The sequence below is a fragment of the Simochromis diagramma genome, unplaced genomic scaffold, assembly GCF_900408965.1.
Source record: "Simochromis diagramma unplaced genomic scaffold, fSimDia1.1 OVJJ01000533.1, whole genome shotgun sequence".
Lineage (NCBI taxonomy): Eukaryota > Metazoa > Chordata > Actinopteri > Cichliformes > Cichlidae > Simochromis > Simochromis diagramma.
The window spans coordinates 38,166-60,071 of record NW_024387333.1 but is presented as its reverse complement, the minus strand read 5'-3'; the positions used below and the strand labels follow the sequence as shown (position 1 = coordinate 60,071).

The window sequence follows — 21,906 nt, the reverse complement described above, 5'->3', positions numbered from 1 at the left end:
CCCAAGGGTCAGTTTTGGGTCCAAAATTCTTCAACTTGTACATTAACGACATCTGTAAAGTGTCCAAAGTATTAAAAATGGTTTCTCCTTGCTGACGATACAAACATTTTTTGCTCTGGTGATGATCTGCAGAATTTATTGGAGGATATGACTAATGAAATAAGTAAAGTGAAGTTTCTGGCTTGATAAAAAAAATTATCATTAAATTTGAATAAATCTAAACTGATGTTATTTGGAAATAGTACATTGTAAAAAAAAATCTGTCAAATTTACGGTAAAATACCGGCAGCTGTGGTTGCCAGGAATATACCGTGTAAAAAAATGTGGAATCTGTAAAAGACAATACGGTATACTGGTTTGTAACCCTAATTTTTAAGGTAGACAACGTATTATTTTACCAAAATCATGATAGAAAAAACCAAATATATTTGTCAATTATACAGCAATTTAATGTAAAAAATGCAACTTTCCATAGCTTTTTACGGATATTTGCAGTAAAAAAAAGTTATAATAATAATAATATTACAGTAATTTGTTGTTAATTTAACAGTAATAGGATAGACCCTATTATTGTAAATAACTGTAAAAATAACAGAAATATGTTAAACCTTATTAAAACCTTTGACAGTAAAAAACACAGTGAAATTGTATAACAAATTACAGCATTTTATTTTGACCAGATACATTTTACGGTAAATTCCTGGCAACCACAGCTGCCGGTATTTTACCGCTAAAAATACAGTACAATATGAGGAACATAAATGGTTTACCGTACATTTTACATTTGCAACCGCTAAAATAGAAAAATCTAAAGATGCTCATATACAACCAAGGTAGAGAATATTACTGATAAACAATGAGAAAATTTGACATACCATTTGAAAACAGACTAAACATATCATTTTCTCTATTCCTACAAAACAGCATAGATCTTGAGAATACAGCATGTGTCCATATATGGCTGGTAATCCATGGAGGAATGAATAAACATGAAACAAAATATTACCTGCCCCTGACCTATCAACAGTAATGAGTCACTGGGTCCTGCCTTGGTGAAGGAAAGGACTCGGTGGAGTTTCTAATGCGCATGGTGTTGAAGATACAAGCTCTGCAGGAGTACTTCAATGTCCATCAGGAGTTCACTTTGGACTGGCAGGATCCCCTCTGCAGCAAAAAAAATGGACAAAGTTTGATCAGTGCTTGAGCAAAATGCACAGAAATGAACAAAACGTGCTGCCAAAAACAGATCTAATGATAAATGATTTCTTAAGTGTAAAATATACAGTTCTTAAAGGATAGCTATTGTCAAAATGCAACATGGGCTGTTTTTTTTTGTTTGTTTTTTTTACTGTAAACGAGACAAGCATATATCTAAAAGCATAATTACGACAAACAAGCCGTTTTGAGATTGACCGTGATTTTGTTTTGTGGTCAATAGCCAGTGAATGGGAATACTAGGGGGCCGGGGCATAAATTTGAGCACATCAAAATCGATACAGTAAAAAAACAGCCCAGGTTGCGTTTTGGCAATAGTTATACTTTAAATCTACTTATGTAAAAGTAATACATAGACAACGCAGCGCCCTAATCACAATCATAATTTGTTGGAAAACGTATTTAAGTTTCGTATTGATTTATCATAGAACTTGAAGTTAATGGCTGAATGCATGGTGATGAGACCTATCATTCAATCTACATTTTATAGCGTATGAAACTGCTCACCTGGACATGAACCTGAGCTCGGCTGATTAAGATTAGTGTCTCCTGTCCATCTTTCTTTAGCAAAACTTGAATAATACCACTGCTTACCTCTCATTGAATCTTTGGGTGCAGACTTAATTGAAGAGCCTCGTATAAACAGGCAGGGTGTGATGTTTAGGGAAACCAAAGAATACAGCCGCCATCATTTCTGCCAGAAGACTCATGGGGTGCAACGAAGCTTTCATTGTGAACTGGCTAGATACCTTCTGCATTCAGAAAGAAAACAAGAAGGGCATACACCATAAACAATAATAACTGACAAAAATAATGAGACAAGAAATTAAAGTAACAAAATAAGTGCAAATCAAGTTTCCCTGTGTTGCAGTGTAGCTGAATGTTTTTCAACAATTTGATTTACGGTAAAACACATACCAAATATTTCCAGCCAAGGTTTGTTTCAATCTTCAGCATGTTTTTCCTGCCATTGTCTTGAAACTGTTTCATCTGTCCCTCTCATTTGATGCTGTTTACAAAAACAAAACAGCAATATTGTAAAGGGAAAAAGGAAAATTAATTTAATGGAAAAAAAAAGATTATGACCTGAAATCTCACCATTTCCTGAGAGTCACAGGTCCTTTGAGTATCCTTATGGTTTCTGCTCAAATTCAGTGTCTGAAAAGGGCAGGAACAAAACAAACCTTTTTAATCATAATAAAGACAAAATAAGATTTCGAGACAGACGACAAAGAAATGTGTAAAATATCTTCTTGAATCTGTTTACTTTACTAACCTTGAAAGAGACTCTTGGGTCTTAGCTGTGCCACCACCCTTAAACCTTAAAACAGATGGAGACGATATGCTGGCCTGGCTTGAATTTCATATTTGGTGCTGTACAACAATATCACAAACAATAGATTAATTGTACTTTTTGGACCTTGGCCAAAGCTATAATAGAAAAACCAGAAAGCCTTCATTGCTATTGTGCCAATGAAATCATAATACTTACTGGTTTGTTTCTCAGATGTCTCCACTCCTAATGATTGTAGTGCCTCCAGTACAATTTCAAGGATTGAGGCAAGACAGGTCCGGCAGCACCTTAGTAATGGAACTCCTTATGCTGTCCCCCATTTCCAAGATGTCTGATAAAAGAATGTGAATAAAGGTCAATTTACACCAAGTGGTACCTTTGGTCTTAAAATATGAAGCTGATCTTGCTTGATACTACCTGTTATACAGTGTTTCGTAAGTACCAAACTAACAGCACCATTATTGTGACAGCACACTGTGTTTCAATGGAACCATTTGGTACCCATACTTCATGTAAGATGTTAATGGATAGAAATCAATTAAGTCAATGGGTTTTGACCAAAAAAATCATTTTTATTTAAAACAGCTTACTATCACTTATGTCACACAGAACATCAGCAGGAGGCTCAGTAGAGGGCTCTTCTGATTTCTGCCACAGATCAGACTCTAGCAGACATCTCAAAGTCTCTCTTAAAGGCACATAATAGCAAACCCATCTTTTCTGTTTTCATCTCTCCCTAAAAATATTTTCTTTGGTTCCACATAGTTGAAGGCTTTTTTAAAGATCTGAGCTCTGGAGTGCACTGTCCTCAATGGCCCGGTATGACATGCAGAAAAAAGATCATAGCTTTTGACAGACTCGCAGACTTTGTTGATGTCCTCCTCTGATAATGATGTGTCATCTTTTAACAGTGATGCAAGTTTACCCAAACTGTATGTCTGTCCCCAACTCATGCATGTTCTGCATTTCCTCTACAATGTTCTGTATGGTTGAAGCAGGCAGTAGAAACTGACCCTGCAATTTTAAGTAGAATAGTGAAACGTTTCTCAGAAAAAGATCACAGAATTCAGGGGGCATTTCCATGTTATCTTCATGTGTAATAGACTGTGCAGCAGGCTCGGAAATCAAGGGTACAAAGTCATCTGATGTGGTTGGAACAGATGATGATTGACATGCAGACTCTCTATATAAATCACCAATGCTGCTGTCTGAAAAACTCTGTGTTTATGTGACATGTGAGCAGTAAAAGATGATTTAACTCTAAAGGTATTTGTGCATCCTCTTACTGGTCAAGTGACCACGTGTCCTTCCACAATATGGCTCTTCAGATGAGCTATTAACTCTTTAGAGTTTCTGACACTGACGTTCACACATCGCCATTGCAACATGTAAACGAAGAAACCACCACCACACCAGTGACATGGGTGGGGGCAGAGTGTCTTTGGTAAAATGAGCCTTAAACGCGCCATACCTGGTGTATGTCTGCTTGCAGCCTGCTTCAATACACCGAAAGAAACAACGTGGCTCATTCCGATGCAGTTTACAATGAAGCACGTAGCCCCTTGATGACTGAACTACCTTACCACAGAAATTACACGTTAACATAACTCCATGTACTTTGGTAATTCTCCCTAGCGAATTAAGCACGCCATATACAGAAACTAATCCAGAGCAATGCTTCCCGCGCAACAGTAATGCTAACTCAACTCACAAATGCTAACTAAATTCACAACCTCACTCATAAAAAACGAACTGCTAAATTATCTATAACGCTGGGCTGGTGGATTTTATAACAGAGATAACTTGAAGTCGCATGTACTCACCTCACCTCGAACTAATTGTAAGCTGCCAGGATGTCTACAAATTCCGAAGATGCTGTGGTCCAAGCAGCAATAAATGGCGCTAATATACCAGTTTCAAAACTGTGTCCGTTAGCGAAGCAACTTGAGTCTCCTGCATGAAAAAAAGAGCGGTTGGCACACAGCTCAGCAGCGCGCCGCGCTATTGGTCATTTTCAGGTGACGTCATCCCGCAATGTAACGTCGCTCTTTGTTTCTTTAGGAGGTTCGAATTTGATCAGAAGTCACGTCTGCAGGGCCGCTGCAGCCACGTCTTGCCTTGCTTCCCCTTTTTTGGTGAAATGGTTCGCTCATACTGCACCAATGTTGCTACCAGATTTTTTTTCTCTGCAATTCGAACGTAAAACGTCTGTACACAGTTTACCAGCAGTTTAGCTACCAATCAACAGCGATCACACAAATTCAAAATTTAAGGCCGACCCACTTAAGGTGGTCTGATAATATGGCGTGAAACACAACAACATAAAGTTGTTTTAAAATAATAATTAAAAAAGATTATTGAAATCAATTTTATTCACAACCATAAACTTTATTTTTAACATCTTCTTTTGCTGTTGATTTTTTTATCAGAAGGTTAACAATGATATACTGCAGGCCTAACTTTTAATCTGTATATCAGTATCTGAATTTTAAAATAAAAAAATACTATCAGTTTTATTGTCTTTCACTGCTGATATTTGCTTTTTTTAATGGTATGTACTGGTTGTATTATTACGGTGGACCCTATTTTTTAACATCTTGTTTCTGTAAAAATGAATGTTTTTTGTTTGCTTAAAAATCTACAGCTTATACTGTGAATTCCAATGTGCACAACCCCAAAAAGATGTAGTTTTACCTCAAATAATACCGTAAAATCTAAGTTTTTCAGACATTTTCAACATTACAATATGTAATTGTAAAATGTATGCATATTTATTTGTTTTCACAGAAAATATTTATAATTTCAACATTTTATTACAGTAAAAACAAAAGTTTTATCCAGTCTCACAATTAACGGTTATTCAATCTATTTAATACAGTGAAAGGAAGTTTTTGCTTTTACGCTCCATTACCGTTGGAATTTGACGGTGTTTTGCTGTATATTTTACTGACTTTTTTTTACAGTGTAGTTTAAATACAAATGCAAAGATTCAAATAAATGGTGTTGATATTGAAAGAGTCAGTGAAAATAAATTTCTGGGGGTAATAATAGATGAAAAACTTAACTGGAGAGCTCACGTAAGATATATTCATTCCAAAGTATCACGAAGCATTGCAGTACTAAAGGCAAAACAGGTATTCGACAGAACATCACTTCATATTCTCTACTGTTCACTGGTTTCACCATACTTAAGCTATTGTGCAGAGGTCTGGGGCAATAACTATAAAACCACATTACATTCACTTTTTACTCTTCAAAAAAAGCAATTCGAATCATCCACAATGCAGGTTATAGGGAACATACAAACTCACTATTTTTGCAGTCTGAAATATTGAAAATTGACGATATAGTGAAATTCCAAACAGCACAAATTCTATTCAAAGCAAAAAATAAAGAACTGCCAGGTAATATTCAGAGTATGTTTTTTTTGAAAGAAGGAAGTTATAATTTAAGGGGTTTTTGTAACTTCAAAACAATGAAGGTACGTACTACAAGAAAAGGCTTTTGTGTTTCTGTTCATGGAGTTAAACTATGGAACAAACTGAATATGGAATTAAAGCAATGTCCAAACATAAAACTGTTCAAAAAGAGTTATAAAAATATGATCTTCTCGATCTATAAAGAAAAGGAAAATATTTAAATTAAGTGAATGTCTCTATTTAAAAACAAACAAACAAACAAAAAATTCATGATGTGATATTATAGTATATCAGAAATCTGTTCACTATTTTTATTACAAATTATATCATTAAGGAAGCTGACTAAATATTCACTGATAATTTATGGCAAAGGGGTGGGATTAAATAAGTGTATACTTCTTCCCACTCCCTTTCAACATGTAAATTAATCAGAATGTTTTTTTGTATGTAATTTGTATAGTATTTTTTTTCTCTCTTATTTCTTTTCTAAATGTACTTGTATATTGTTCACATGTTGAAATAAATTACCAATCAATCAATCAATCAATCAATAAGTTTACTAACAAAACACCATATTTCTGTCATTATTTTAAGGATGTGCACATGCACATACAATCAATATCAGACTGCACCAACAAAAAGGCTCTCACAACAATATACACTGTAAAAAGAATAACCCTATTCAAATAAAAAAAAAAAGATGTCCAGTTGTCACATCCAAAATATTTGACTTCATAGAATCCATATTGAGTCACTTGATATGACCTGATACTTTTATGTTGATATAAACAATATTACTAGACTTGACTGAAACTTTTAAATTTTGCATTGATCCAAATTGATTTTTTTACATAGAACCATATTTTAATTATTGAACCAAGCTAATATATTGAAATTTAACCAACCTAATGTATTCACATCGAACCAAATTAACATGAACTAATATGTTTGTGTTGAAGCCAGGTAATTGATTTACATATATTCAAACTATATTTTTGACATTTCATTTTATTTCAGTTCAAAAATGCTCTGCATTTCCTATAAAAAACAAGACAGTTGGCCAACCAATTATTTCAAAATTATTTATTGTTCCAAACCATTTTAACTATAATCAATAGAGAGGATTAGTAATATACAGATTTAGTGCTGCGGCAGAAATGATTAGAGAAATGTTTGTTTTATAAAACCTGCAATCTTTTTAGAACTGGTATAAAACCTGCAACCTGTCTAAAACTGGCATAAAACCATTATAAAAACTCTTTTTAAACCATTTGCAAGTACTCAAAAATGTTTATATGTGCACTGTGCCTGTACAATGTAAAAAAAAATCTACACATGTATCAATGAAATCAACTTAAATCTCCCTTTCAAATGGGTGTTCTTATAATTTTTGAATGTAGAATACCACTGCAGGCCAACCAAGCAAAATAACCAAGCACACATGCACATGTATGTGCACATACACATGCACACATGCATGCAAACACACTACTGTGCAGTGTTAAGTTCACAATTAAGTTTGCGAATCTTAGAGGTCATCTTGTTAAAGTCAAGCTCCATCATAATCTTTTGAAGAGCCTCAAAGGTGAACCTGAATCCTCGTGGATATTCCATATTAAGAGCATAACAGAGTCCAAAGACCATTGCCACTCCAGCTGCCACAGAAGGCAACTCATTCAGGACTTCCACACCATCAATGATTATCCCGATGTCTCGAGGCTGATGTAGGAGGCTTGAGTTGTCCCTGAAGACGAAGAGTGCCATGGTGGTACTCTGCAGCTCTTCCTCAGCTTCATCTGTCTGGGATATCTTGAGGTAAAATATGGAACAAAATGTACAAGTGAAGAACTGAAGTCTGGCACACCTGATAAATCTTTGACCATAATAAACTACTATTTTGATAGTTGTTTGGTCACAGACTATTAGAACAATTATTTGACTAATCAGATTGTGAATTGCATAATCATTCAATTAATCAATGGTGGAACATTTTCATAAATGTTCCACAAAGCCCAAGAAAAAAAAGAAAACAATACAGAACCCTAAGATATTAACTTGATGAGTTGATTAATCGTTGCTGTCCTACATTAATCACTGCATTTAATAGCAGAGTTGTCAAATTTACATCAAGAGACTGCATCTCATGTAGAGACAGAACAGATATGGACATACCATGTATTCTTTTATCAAGTCCTCAACACGTTCTCCAAGGTAGATAATGAGAGATTTAAGTATACACTCCCTCCTAATGTCAGCATCAGCATCCTGCAGGAACAGTTAAAATTGTTACTATGCAATATGGAGAGTATGCTGCGTGAGAGGAATTTTTTTTCACCTCTCTATCCTCATGAGGTGACTAATGCCCCTTTTCCACCGACAAATCGGCACGGTGCGCTTGAGAGCAGTTCAGTTTAGCGCGGATGAACTCGCTTGTTGCGGTGGAAACATAAAGCGGACGTAACTGGGAACAGGGGCGAACCCATCTGGCGCGCGCAAAAGTCTTTGTCCGCAACGTCACAGCCCGAAGAGCAACAACAATCGCGATATGTGTGTTTTTGTACTTTGCTCTGTCTGTGGTTCATTTTGATTGGTTTGATTTTTGGTTCTTGTGGAGGAAGTCGCCATGGTCCAAAGTCAATGGAGTATGGTTGCTGGGAGTTTTTTGTTTTTAAAGCCTTTTGTGGGAGCGCTTCTATATCACATCACGTGGGCACCACACACACACCCGGGCCAATCAGGTGTAAAGGCGGTGGAAAAGCGTCCGCAAGGGGCTAAAGTGAACTGAGCCACACCGTGTTCTGTCGGTGGAAAAGCGGCATATGCTTTCTTGTCCCTAAATAAAAGTTTATACGTATATATGTATGTATGTGTATCTGGCGAGTGAGAGTGAAAATGTGTCTCCAAAATAAATTTTGTTGCAGTTGTGCTCTGTACTTGTATAATGACAATAAATCTCTTCATTCATTCAAGGACAAAGCCCACACTTCCTTTCAACATTTTAAAAGGTCACAGCCATAATCACTGACGTTACCAAAATAAAACTGTAACAGGATACAAATTCTCATTAGATACAAGGGTTAAAATGCTAACTGTCATGTTAATAGTTAATTATATACACCCTACCTGCCCAAAACTGAAAGATTGCATTGTAAAAACCCATTATAACAGTTTCTAAGCAAAACAAGTTGTTAGGCTTCAGTTACTCTTTAAGTAGTTACACTCCAAAATAACAGGACACAACCAAAATGAAATGTTCCCTTTGCCCTCCATAGAAAATGTTGCTGCATTTATAACTGGACAGAGGAAATTAGTGGACAAGGATTTCTTACTAACTCACACAACGGATGTAACTAATGCAATAGCAATATTACTTACTACTACAAAAGTGATTTTCAGAGTGCTTTTCAATTACGAAGACTAGAAAAGGGGAAATGGGGCACATCTCCCTACACAACCAGCACTGAGCACACACCTGGGTGAAGCCGAGAGAGCAATTATTGCACACAATAGTGCCAACACATCAGCAAGGTGAATGAGAGGATAATGAGGGAGGGTCTAGATTATTATGAAATGTTTAGAAAGGATGTGCAGTGTAAATGCAAAATGATACCTGTTCAGATTAAATGAAAATGTATGCTTCAGCCATGGAATGGATGGAGCAATCAGTGGTTCTGAAAGCATACAGAAAAAAAAAGAATAATGTTACTTCTCTATAAAACACATAACACAGAAAAACCAAGAAATACGTAACATGACATACACATCCTTATAAAAAGCTAGTACTATAATTTGATTTAGGTTTACCAAACAGTCTACAGACCAGCCATTAGCGACTAAGTTTTGGCATAGGGTCAATTTTTTGCTGATAAAATTAACATTTCTTCAGAAAATGCACATTTTTCCGAGCCGCGCCTGAAAGTCAATTGAAGGAATTAGTCTTATGTCATTGATCTTATATGCTGGCGTGTTATTTCTGTCTCTAAATCATGCACATTAATAATTATCTTTTGCGCTCGGTGTACACAAACATAACAAACAAATATTTATATGAAGAGAGACAGAGACAAACGTGCGCGCACAAACACAAGCTTGTGTCTAGAAACCGCGAGCTCACCAGAAAAACTCAAACGAAGCGGAGCACGGAGTTATACTATGAATGTTATGAACTATGAACTTATGCTAGCTAGCTGTATCCACCACCGATGCATCGTGGTAACGCTAGCTAGTTAGTATACTGGTAAAAAACGGCTTTTTGCCTAACTTGCATTCCCGACTGTGATGGTCGGTTGCTGGTAACCAGTTCTAACGTCGCGCCGGATAGCTAGCTAGCTTGTAGCTAGCAGCTACAATCATGCAAAAATTGGGGGTGGCTGTCGACCCAGCTTAAATGGGGTTATTTTCTGCAATTTTGGCAATACAAATTATAAAGCTTTTGTAACACACTTGGCTTTACTTACGTTTATTTTCAGATGAAATTAATCAAAGATGTGACACGATGTTTCCAGCAGCCATGCAGAATAAAAATGGGTCCCGGTCTATTTCTGGTGGGCGTGTTCAAGTGCAAATCACTTTGACTCAAATTAAAGATATTATCTGTTCAACATGAAAAGAAATATATGTTTTGAGAGAAATCAAAAACTTTGCGTTGTGTCCTTTGTACAGATATTTAGTTTCATCCAAATCAAAAGTGGTATTTTAAAATGCAAAAAGAAAGGGTTTCACAATCAAATCAATGATTTTATTCTGTTTTGAATGGCACTTATTAGATTGAATGAATGACTGCATGTTAGACTTTTTACAGTGTATGTATGTGAATTTCTGCGTGTATTCTTATAATTGTTACCTTTTTCTTTTACCCTTGGCTTTTTGTGTTCATGTTCTGTTGTATACTTCATCTGTTCGTATGTTGTATACTCATTGTTTGTTAAATAAAGTTTTGTTTAGACCCCCAAAATCCTTTCCACGCCCACCCCCGTGACATCACGCTCTAAAGCCCTGTTACGTCACAGAACGTGGTGATGTCATAGTGACAGTCCTTTCATCCTTTGATGTTCAAGTCTATAAATAGAGGAAAGCTGTCAAAGGGAATTCATTAAGCTATGGTTTTGTTGGAGTGATACAGCACATAAAAAAGCAGAAATGAGTTCGAAAGCTAACAAAGACAGAAATGTTAATTTCTTGAAAACAATGGTTAAAAAAAGTGAAAAAGAAAAAGAAACATATGGCAGACAGTTGGAGCAAAGACTGCAGCCAATGATCGACGAGGTTGAAAAGCTCAAAACTGAGCTTGACTACTTCAAAAACCTGCATACAGTCAATAAGAAACAGATCGAGGATCTAACAAAAGAAAACAATGAACTTTTGCAGAATAATAAGCTGCTGGGTTCGGTCTTGGATGACAGGACAAACATCGCAGACAGGTTGGACTCGATAAAAGATGACCACGAAGCTCTGGTAAAGTTCCGCGCAGAGACGGAGAAAACTCTGGCTGAGCTTAAAGAAAAACACGAGGACGAAGTCGAAGTCCTGCAAGGACTGCTGGAAACAGAGAAAGAAAAGGTGGCACGTCAGCAATTTCACAACAGCCAAGTTGTTGAATTATTATTGAAACGCCACAAAGAGGAAAAAAATAAGATGCAGCAGTTTTACCAGGAAAATACTAAAAAACTGGAAAACAAAGCCAATGCTGCAGACAGGAAGTTAGAAGAGGTCATCAACATGTATGACTCCAAACTAGAAAAGCTTAAGAGAAAGGTAAAAACTAGTAGAGGTGTGACCGTCAATGCGGTTAAGGAACGCGAGGAACACCATCAATCCTCGCAGTCTTGGATTGAGGATCTTCTGACAACTAATACAAAGTTACTGGATGAAAAGGAATTGATGGACTAAAACCGTGAAACAATTAACAGAGGAGAAAGATCAAATGGGCAAAGTAATAGACAACCAAAAGGCCCAGAATATGGAGCTCAAACTGAAATGCCAGAGTAATATTAGAGCTCTGGCCTTGGACAAGAAAATGAAGGCTATGGTCGAAGACAAAGTTGATTCTTTGAAAAAGAAAATTGAAGACCTCAAAAAGGCCCTAAGCACAGAGCAGGAAAACCACAGAAAGACAGCAGTGGACCGGCATAAAGTAAAAGCGGCACACAATCAGGCACTGGCTGAAAAGGTGGCGCTGGAAGAGAAACTGCGCTCCACAAAAGAGCAACGGGAAAGATTTATATCCAAAGTGAATTGGCTGGAGAAGAAAGAGCGCTACTACCAAGAGGAATTGTGCCAGTGCGTTTTGTCCTTTGAAAAGGCATTTCCACATGCAGGTCACTTGAGAGGAAAAGAAAAGGTGGAATGTAGGGATATGTTCCACAACTTGAAAAAGAAATACGTAGACGGAGTGGAAGGCACCCCCTCTGTTGGAACAACGGAGTTTCTTGAAAAACAGCTGAACTGTCTACGTATCAGATGCAAGGATCTAGATGCAGCTTTACTACATAAAACACGGCAGCTGGAATCATTTAAAAAGCAGTACAATGACATGGTAAAGTCTTCCGAGTACGCTTTATTCCGACAAAGAGAGGAGCTCATTGGACCAGTGAACCAGATTATTCAAAAGGCTTGCAATGAAGAAAAAGAGATAGGTCATCTAAAATCTAGAGTGAAAGACGCTCAACTCCAGCTTAAATTAGAAAAACAGAAAGGACAAAAGCTGGCATCGTTGGACCATAGAAGCATGATGGGGAGATGTTCTGAGGAGACTCCGTCTCAGATTAATCCTCGTCCACTTCCAGGGAAAACTACATTTATTCAGGTACGTCCAAGACACCCTGGCAGAAGTGCAGGTATGGCTTCCCCAGTGAATCCTCCTGTAGAGTCTCCATCAACACCACCTTTCCTCAATTCTGATGATGGATTACCACCAGTTGATTGTTAAAAATTAACTGCTAAAATAGGCCATTAGAAGTATACTTCATCTTGTCTCCCTATATCATGGGTGGGCATTCTCAGTCCACGAGGGCCGGTGTCCCTGCAGGTTTTAGATCTCACCTTGGCTCAACACACCTGAATCACATGATTAGTTCGTTACCGGGCCTCTGGAGAACTTCAGGACATGTTGAGGAGCTAATTTAGCCGTTTAAATCAGCTGTGTTGGTTCGAGGACACATCTAAAACCTGCAGGGACACCGGCCCTCGTGGACTGAGATTGCCCACCCACCCCCAACCGGTCGCAGCAGATGGCCGCCCCTTCTTGAGCCTGGTTCTGCCGGAGGTTTCTTCCTAAAGGGAGTTTTTCCTCCCCACTGTCGCCCAGTGCTTGCTCAAAGGGGATCATTGGATTGTTGGGGTTTTCTGGCTTTTACTGTAGTGTTTTCACCTTACAGTATAAAGCAGCTTGAGGAGACTGTTGTTTTGCCATGATGCAATATAGTATTAAATATGACTACATTTTAAAAACATCTATTATAGCATCAAAGTAAAACAAAAAAACTAAAGTATACTTCAATGAAATGAATCAAAATGTCTAATCTGGCAAAACAAGAAAAGAAAAAAGGTTTCACCTTTAAATAAAAATCCAAATCACAAACACATTCTGATTTTTGTTGTGTGTGTTTTTTTGTGTGTGTTGTCACGTATAAAATCTTTGCGCTCTGTCTCGGTGTCTGCCCGGCCGGCTCCGCAAGGCTACATATGTTTATTGTGTTGCTGCTTTCTTCCACTCGTCATTCTGCCTGGGCGGAGCTCAGGCCCACGCACCTGTCTGCAATTACGCTGCAACGTGTCCTGTCTGTATGGAGACTGAGAGCTGCCAGAGTAATAATGTAGATACAGGCCTCTTTCTCCTTCTGCTGGTGTTCATGCTTTTATTCCATTGATGTTGCTATCATTTGTAAATAGATTTATTTGCTGTTATTTTATCAATTTACTGTCGTTCATGTATTTAATTTTCTTTGTATTTAAATATGATTTTTTTTAAGTAATGCCACGAGATGGACAGTTAAATAAAGGTTTCATTGAATAAAAAAAAAGATTTAAAGATGACTGGTGGCGGAAGCGGAGCACAGACTGTCTGTGAGAATCTATCGCCATCGTGTGGTGCAGAGATATATTGCCATTGAATTTAGACAACGAAAGCTTGGCTCACAGAGCAGCTGCAACACGAACAAAAAACATTAAATAGCAACATATATTATATTATATTATATTATATTATATTATATTATAGTGCAAACAGTGCAGGCTTCAGCTCTGGGGAAGAAGCTGTTCCTCAGTTTGGGTGGATTCCGTCACTCACAGCGTTGTTAGCCCTCTTGTGCGTGCAGACTGCAACCCCCCCACTGTGCTTTGCCCTGATATCTGCAGTGTGAGGTTGGATCGCTCATTCTCATCCTCACACTGATGCCACTTATTTCGGTCTTTGTTTGACATAAAAGGGCATATTTGTCACTTTATTGCAACTATATTTGCACTCTTGAGCTCCTTCATTCACTGACTGATCATAAAGTTATTACTTGCGTTATGTATTCATCCTTTTGAACATAATTAATGAAGCCACATGTAATCACTAAAATTTGTATTTTGGGTACAATAAGAGAGTTTCAGATGGAATGCTGTTTTGTTTTGTTTAAATTTCACCAACTTGCTGATGCCCACGGTTGTGAGTGCGGCTTCTTGCTGTACATGGGTGGATGGTTGTAAATCACATCACAGATGCCAAAAACCTCTCAAACCAAGCCCCCTTGCCGGTGATGCTGTGCGCAACCTCGTGACGGAGTCAAGCATATTCAAAACACCCCCTCACCTCCCGTGTCAAACTCAAATGTCAGCCTATTTCATGTGTCACTTTTGGAGCAGTTGCCATCCCGACGAGCCATGGAGAAGTTCGTATTTGTGTTATTTTACTTATTTGGTGTTCTGGTGTGTTTGGGCACCGGTCAGCACCATCTGCGTGCACGTGTTGGACCGTGGACACACCGGATTCAGTGGGAGAATAACGGTCAGGTGTACAGTTTACTGAGCACTGGGACTCAGTATCGTTTACCAGCACAGACACGGAGACGCGCTCAGCTTCTATTGAGAGCAAACAACCAAGTGAACCCTCCGGCTGCGTCCAGTAGACGAGACACACCGTCTGGGCCGGGAGCTTTCCGAGCATTCAGACTCTTAAACTGCTTCCTCACATCTGCTTCATGAATATGAAGGCTTGTGGTGGGAGGAGGTGGTGTGAAATCCTCTTTTGTGTGGGGTGAGGAGGGGGGTGTTGTAAAAGTCCCCAAGAGCAATGATGAGAGAGTCCGGGAATGTCCGCTCCATGTGCAGTATCTGCTCCGCGAGTGCGCACTGAGCTGCCTGCGCATCCGCATCTGGCGGGATGTAAACAGCGGCCAAGATGAATGAAGCAAACTCCCGCGGAGAATAAAACGGTTTGCAGTGAATAAAAAGGTATTCCAGAGAGGAAGAGCAGTGCTGAGCAATCACTGTTACATCTGTGCACCAGCCACTATTAATGTAGAAGCAGACACCTCCACCTTTGGTCTTACCAGAGAGAGAGGCCTGCCGGTCCGCGCGCAGCAGATGAAAGCCCTCCAGCTTGAGCGCGCTGTCCGGGATGTCCTCACAGAGCCACGACTCCGTAAAACATAAGACACAGGAGGAGGCAACGTCTCTGTTCATGCTTCTCATCAGGGCCAGCTCGTCTATCTTATTCCTGAGTGAGCGTACGTTGGAAAGGAAGATCCCAGGAAGAGCAGTTCGCAGTCCGCGTCTCCTCAGACGCACGAGTGCGCCGGCTCGCTTTCCTCGCTTTCGGCGTCTCACTTTCCTGATCAGAGTCTGCAGTAAATCTGCCGCAGATGCCACAAATATTGGAAGTAAATCCACAGGTGTTGTAGTCCTGTAGTTAAGAAGCTCTTCTCTGGTGTAAGAATATCCAGAGGAGTGCCCAGACACAGAAGTTATGCACAAAAACAAAACAGAAGTAACGCACTGAAGCACCAGGGCATCCATACGCGGCGGCGCCATCTTGGAACAAGGGACTTGTCTTTGAAAGGTAGAGTGTTAATTACTAAAGCTGAAGGGATATCCCGATGAACATATGCTGCTCTCTCCTTACATCTGGATAAGAAAAGTAGTAAAGATATTGACCGTATGCTCTTTCATTTTATATGGAAAAACCGTACGCACTATATTAGAAAAACTGTTGTGATGAATAAGTACGAATCAGGTGGGCTTAACGTCTTAGACTTTTCTACTTTAAATAACACTTTCAAAATGAATTGGGCCAAACATTTTCTTAAAACCCTACCTCTATCTGGAACTTTATACCATATCACATTTTCTCTCGTTTTGGTGGCTTTACTTTTATTTGAAATTGTAATTACAATGTTGAGAAAGTCCCTGTAAAGCTTTCATCCTTCCATAAGCAGGTCCTCTTAGCGTGGACCCTCATTTATAAACACAACTTCTCACCTCACAAATACCTTATCTGGAACAACAGAGATATTTTATAGAAAAATAAATCACTTTTCCTGGAAACTTGGCTCCAAAATGGGATCCTATTGGTGGCTCAGCTGGTTAGTAAAGAGGGACAACTACTTACTTACAACCACTTTATTGCACTATATCATTTTCCAATCAGTGTTCCAGATATCAAGCGGAAGACAGTCTGGATGGTCCCCCATAAATATTTGATTGTAAATAAGGTGAAAGAAGTCTCTTTTAAAATTCGACATAAATGTTATCCAGCCAGTCACTACATGGTCAAATTTAAAAGGGACATAAATACTAATTGTACTTTCTGTGGGGATCATCCAGAAACTGTGACACATCTTTTTTGGTACTGTTCTTTTACACAGAGATTCTGGAAGGAATTTAGCAGCTTTGTTATTGTCCATATTTTAAGGGAGTTTTCTTTACGATGGGAAAATGTTTTATTCTGTTTCTTTAAGTTCCCCAAGAAGTATGAGAAATGTTTTTTATGATAAATTTCTTAATACTTTTAGCTAAATTTTTGATCCATAAATGTAAGTTTACTAACAAAACACCATATTTCTGTCATTATTTTAAGGATGTGCACATGCACATACAATCAATATCAGACTGCACCAACAAAAAGGCTCTCACAACAATATGAATTTCTGCGTGTATTCTTATAATTGTTACCTTTTTCTTTTACCCTTGGCTTTTTGTGTTCATGTTCTGTTGTATACTTCATCTGTTCGTATGTTGTATACTCATTGTTTGTTAAATAAAGTTTTAAAAAAAGACAGGCTTTGTTTAGACCCCCAAAATCCTTTCCACGCCCACCCCCGTGACATCACGCTCTAAAGCCCTGTTACGTCACAGAACGTGGTGATGTCATAGTGACAGTCCTTTCATCCTTTGATGTTCAAGTCTATAAATAGAGGAAAGCTGTCAAAGGGAATTCATTAAGCTATGGTTTTGTTGGAGTGATACAGCACATAAAAAAGCAGAAATGAGTTCGAAAGCTAACAAAGACAGAAATGTTAATTTCTTGAAAACAATGGTTAAAAAAAGTGAAAAAGAAAAAGAAACATATGGCAGACAGTTGGAGCAAAGACTGCAGCCAATGATCGACGAGGTTGAAAAGCTCAAAACTGAGCTTGACTACTTCAAAAACCTGCATACAGTCAATAAGAAACAGATCGAGGATCTAACAAAAGAAAACAATGAACTTTTGCAGAATAATAAGCTGCTGGGTTCGGTCTTGGATGACAGGACAAACATCGCAGACAGGTTGGACTCGATAAAAGATGACCACGAAGCTCTGGTAAAGTTCCGCGCAGAGACGGAGAAAACTCTGGCTGAGCTTAAAGAAAAACACGAGGACGAAGTCGAAGTCCTGCAAGGACTGCTGGAAACAGAGAAAGAAAAGGTGGCACGTCAGCAATTTCACAACAGCCAAGTTGTTGAATTATTATTGAAACGCCACAAAGAGGAAAAAAATAAGATGCAGCAGTTTTACCAGGAAAATACTAAAAAACTGGAAAACAAAGCCAATGCTGCAGACAGGAAGTTAGAAGAGGTCATCAACATGTATGACTCCAAACTAGAAAAGCTTAAGAGAAAGGTAAAAACTAGTAGAGGTGTGACCGTCAATGCGGTTAAGGAACGCGAGGAACACCATCAATCCTCGCAGTCTTGGATTGAGGATCTTCTGACAACTAATACAAAGTTACTGGATGAAAAGGAATTGATGGACAAAACCGTGAAACAATTAACAGAGGAGAAAGATCAAATGGGCAAAGTAATAGACAACCAAAAGGCCCAGAATATGGAGCTCAAACTGAAATGCCAGAGTAATATTAGAGCTCTGGCCTTGGACAAGAAAATGAAGGCTATGGTCGAAGACAAAGTTGATTCTTTGAAAAAGAAAATTGAAGACCTCAAAAAGGCCCTAAGCACAGAGCAGGAAAACCACAGAAAGACAGCAGTGGACCGGCATAAAGTAAAAGCGGCACACAATCAGGCACTGGCTGAAAAGGTGGCGCTGGAAGAGAAACTGCGCTCCACAAAAGAGCAACGGGAAAGATTTATATCCAAAGTGAATTGGCTGGAGAAGAAAGAGCGCTACTACCAAGAGGAATTGTGCCAGTGCGTTTTGTCCTTTGAAAAGGCATTTCCACATGCAGGTCACTTGAGAGGAAAAGAAAAGGTGGAATGTAGGGATATGTTCCACAACTTGAAAAAGAAATACGTAGACGGAGTGGAAGGCACCCCCTCTGTTGGAACAACGGAGTTTCTTGAAAAACAGCTGAACTGTCTACGTATCAGATGCAAGGATCTAGATGCAGCTTTACTACATAAAACACGGCAGCTGGAATCATTTAAAAAGCAGTACAATGACATGGTAAAGTCTTCCGAGTACGCTTTATTCCGACAAAGAGAGGAGCTCATTGGACCAGTGAACCAGATTATTCAAAAGGCTTGCAATGAAGAAAACGAGATAGGTCATCTAAAATCTAGAGTGAAAGACGCTCAACTCCAGCTTAAATTAGAAAAACAGAAAGGACAAAAGCTGGCATCGTTGGACCATAGAAGCATGATGGGGAGATGTTCTGAGGAGACTCCGTCTCAGATTAATCCTCGTCCACTTCCAGGGAAAACTACATTTATTCAGGTACGTCCAAGACACCCTGGCAGAAGTGCAGGTATGGCTTCCCCAGTGAATCCTCCTGTAGAGTCTCCATCAACACCACCTTTCCTCAATTCTGATGATGGATTACCACCAGTTGATTGTTAAAAATTAACTGCTAAAATAGGCCATTAGAAGTATACTTCATCTTGTCTCCCTATATCATGGGTGGGCATTCTCAGTCCACGAGGGCCGGTGTCCCTGCAGGTTTTAGATCTCACCTTGGCTCAACACACCTGAATCACATGATTAGTTCGTTACCGGGCCTCTGGAGAACTTCAGGACATGTTGAGGAGCTAATTTAGCCGTTTAAATCAGCTGTGTTGGTTCGAGGACACATCTAAAACCTGCAGGGACACCGGCCCTCGTGGACTGAGATTGCCCACCCACCCCCAACCGGTCGCAGCAGATGGCCGCCCCTTCTTGAGCCTGGTTCTGCCGGAGGTTTCTTCCTAAAGGGAGTTTTTCCTCCCCACTGTCGCCCAGTGCTTGCTCAAAGGGGATCATTGGATTGTTGGGGTTTTCTGGCTTTTACTGTAGTGTTTTCACCTTACAGTATAAAGCAGCTTGAGGAGACTGTTGTTTTGCCATGATGCAATATAGTATTAAATATGACTACATTTTAAAAACATCTATTATAGCATCAAAGTAAAACAAAAAAACTAAAGTATACTTCAATGAAATGAATCAAAATGTCTAATCTGGCAAAACAAGAAAAGAAAAAAGGTTTCACCTTTAAATAAAAATCCAAATCACAAACACATTCTGATTTTTGTTGTGTGTGTTTTTTTGTGTGTGTTGTCACGTATAAAATCTTTGCGCTCTGTCTCGGTGTCTGCCCGGCCGGCTCCGCAAGGCTACATATGTTTATTGTGTTGCTGCTTTCTTCCACTCGTCATTCTGCCTGGGCGGAGCTCAGGCCCACGCACCTGTCTGCAATTACGCTGCAACGTGTCCTGTCTGTATGGAGACTGAGAGCTGCCAGAGTAATAATGTAGATACAGGCCTCTTTCTCCTTCTGCTGGTGTTCATGCTTTTATTCCATTGATGTTGCTATCATTTGTAAATAGATTTATTTGCTGTTATTTTATCAATTTACTGTCGTTCATGTATTTAATTTTCTTTGTATTTAAATATGATTTTTTTTAAGTAATGCCACGAGATGGACAGTTAAATAAAGGTTTCATTGAATAAAAAAAAAGATTTAAAGATGACTGGTGGCGGAAGCGGAGCACAGACTGTCTGTGAGAATCTATCGCCATCGTGTGGTGCAGAGATATATTGCCATTGAATTTAGACAACGAAAGCTTGGCTCACAGAGCAGCTGCAACACGAACAAAAAACATTAAATAGCAACATATTATATTATATTATATTATATTATATTATATTATATAGTGCAAACAGTGCAGGCTTCAGCTCTGGGGAAGAAGCTGTTCCTCAGTTTGGGTGGATTCCGTCACTCACAGCGTTGTTAGCCCTCTTGTGCGTGCAGACTGCAACCCCCCCACTGTGCTTTGCCCTGATATCTGCAGTGTGAGGTTGGATCGCTCATTCTCATCCTCACACTGATGCCACTTATTTCGGTCTTTGTTTGACATAAAAGGGCATATTTGTCACTTTATTGCAACTATATTTGCACTCTTGAGCTCCTTCATTCACTGACTGATCATAAAGTTATTACTTGCGTTATGTATTCATCCTTTTGAACATAATTAATGAAGCCACATGTAATCACTAAAATTTGTATTTTGGGTACAATAAGAGAGTTTCAGATGGAATGCTGTTTTGTTTTGTTTAAATTTCACCAACTTGCTGATGCCCACGGTTGTGAGTGCGGCTTCTTGCTGTACATGGGTGGATGGTTGTAAATCACATCACAGATGCCAAGATGCCTTTAGCAAGAACAATCACTGATCCTGGGAAAGCACAGGAAAAACCCGATACACTGATTGACAGAAATCCATATTCTATGTTTCTCACAGCCGTTGATGAAAATGAAGTTCTTGAAATTGTCAAAAAATGTAAAAATCACAAATCTTTGGATTGTAATGATATTGATATGATAGTGGTTAAAAGAGTCATTGAGGCTATTATAAAACCATTCACATACATCTGTAATTTATCATTTCAAACTGGTCGATTTCCAGACAGAATGAAAATAGCAAAAGTTATACCTCTATACAAATCTGGGAACAAACACCATTTCACAAACTACAGGCCTGTCTCTTTACTACCTCAATTCTCAAAAGTTCTTGAAAAACTGTTGAAAAACAGACTGGAAAAATTTATAGATAAACATAAACTACTCACTGAAAGTCAGTACGGATTCAGATCAAGCAGATCAACATCATCGGCACTATTAGATTCAATAGAATACATCACAAATTCCATAGACAAAAAGCAATATGTGGCTGGGTTATTCATAGACTTGACAAAGGCATTTGACACTATAGATCATGATATATTAATAAGAAAACTGGAACGTTATGGTGTCAGAGGGGTAGTTTTAGATTGGGTCCGGAGTTATTTAAGTGACAGAAAGCAGTTTGTGAAAATAAATGGTGGTTGCTCCTTATGTATGGACATTGCTTGTGGTGTACCCCAAGGGTCAGTTTTGGGTCCAAAATTCTTCAACTTGTACATTAACGACATCTGTAAAGTGTCCAAAGTATTAAAAATGGTTCTCCTTGCTGACGATACAAACATTTTTTGCTCTGGTGATGATCTGCAGAATTTATTGGAGGATATGACTAATGAAATAAGTAAAGTGAAGTTCTGGCTTGATAAAAACAAATTATCATTAAATTTGAATAAATCTAAACTGATGT

At 38.6% G+C, this 21,906-nt stretch overlaps 2 long non-coding RNA genes across 4 annotated transcripts; both read right to left on the bottom strand.

Moving 5' to 3' along the window:
- Positions 1 to 787: 787 nt before the first annotated feature.
- Positions 788 to 2,575, bottom strand: LOC120718133. The gene is made up of 5 exons (XR_005692392.1): positions 2,492 to 2,575; positions 2,314 to 2,373; positions 2,134 to 2,224; positions 1,810 to 1,967; positions 788 to 1,164 (listed from the first exon to the last, which is right to left on the bottom strand). It is a non-coding gene; the product is annotated as an uncharacterized LOC120718133 (long non-coding RNA).
- Positions 2,576 to 7,207: 4,632 nt separating this feature from the next.
- Positions 7,208 to 10,875, bottom strand: LOC120718134. 3 transcript variants are annotated; one of them, XR_005692393.1, is made up of 4 exons: positions 10,386 to 10,875; positions 9,539 to 9,599; positions 8,101 to 8,193; positions 7,208 to 7,737 (listed from the first exon to the last, which is right to left on the bottom strand). It is a non-coding gene; the product is annotated as an uncharacterized LOC120718134 (long non-coding RNA). The 3 variants fall into 3 exon arrangements; XR_005692394.1 differs by lacking the exon at positions 10,386 to 10,875 and adding an exon at positions 10,043 to 10,351; XR_005692395.1 differs by lacking the exon at positions 10,386 to 10,875 and having other exon boundaries at positions 9,304 to 9,760.
- Positions 10,876 to 21,906: the final 11,031 nt, after the last annotated feature.